This window comes from Propithecus coquereli, unplaced genomic scaffold, assembly GCF_000956105.1.
Source record: "Propithecus coquereli isolate 6110/MARCELLA unplaced genomic scaffold, Pcoq_1.0 Scaffold345, whole genome shotgun sequence".
NCBI classification, from domain to species: Eukaryota; Metazoa; Chordata; class Mammalia; order Primates; family Indriidae; genus Propithecus; species Propithecus coquereli.
In genome coordinates this window covers 285,799-286,893 of record NW_012149119.1, presented here as the reverse complement: position 1 = coordinate 286,893, position 1,095 = coordinate 285,799, and positions in this window count along the sequence as shown.

The window sequence follows — 1,095 nt, the reverse complement described above, 5'->3', positions numbered from 1 at the left end:
CATTAAATATGAAAGACCTTAAATTGATATGCATATACTGATTTATAAACACACACATATAATTTACATATATACAAGTTGAAGAATCCACATTTCTATACAAACATATTTATTTATGTTAATGAAGCATCCATCTAGACCTATTTAATTTTTTAATTAGAAATGTGTTTTTCATTTTACTAAAAGCAATTTTGATCATGTATGAAAGACTTCAGATGAATTTCGATCTTTGACAAAATGTGTTGACATTTTATTTTGACATAATATTGTTCATTAGGAACATTTTCTATCTTTCACATTAATACAGGTGGCAGTGTTGCTGACTTTTTGCCATTTTCTAATGGGTGCCACCTGCTTTCCAGCATTCAAAATCATTTTCTTCATTTTCCTTCAAGCCCTCACTGAAAGCCTCTTCAAGGGCCATTAGGCTTCCACTAACAATGTCGTCATGTTCCTTCCAACTTCTACTCACTGCTTGATCTTAAAGTCACTTTTACATGTTTGGGATTTTTGTTAGAGTAGCACCTCACTACTAGATACCAAATAGGTTTCTAATTTCTCTAGCATTATGACAATTTTTCCCAAAACTTAATAGAATAAAAAAATCATTTATTATATTCACGGATTCTGTGGGTCAGGAATTTGGAGAGGAGAGAGTGAGGATAAACTGTCTCTGCTCCACAATGACGGTGGTGACCTCTGTCGGAACATTTGAAGGCTGGAGGCAGGAATTATCTCAAGTCTTGTTTACTCGCATTGGTGCCTGGGCTGTTACAGACATAGTAACTGGAAAAGAAACATACACTCACATTTTATCTAAGTAGTTGTGTTTTTGAGTTTTTACATTAAAATATCTTACCCATTTAAAATATACCCTGAAATATGGTCTGAAAAGAGGAATATAATTTTGTCTTTCTATTTATCTACTTTGTTGTTATCCAAGCATTACTTGTTAAAAATAGCATCTTTTCACTATTCATTTGAAAAATCATTATTATTTACTGTATGTCTATATGAAAATAGTCACTTTCCGAATTTTTTTTATTATGTTCTATTGGTTTTACTATCTATTCATGTGCCAATATCCTGGTTTTT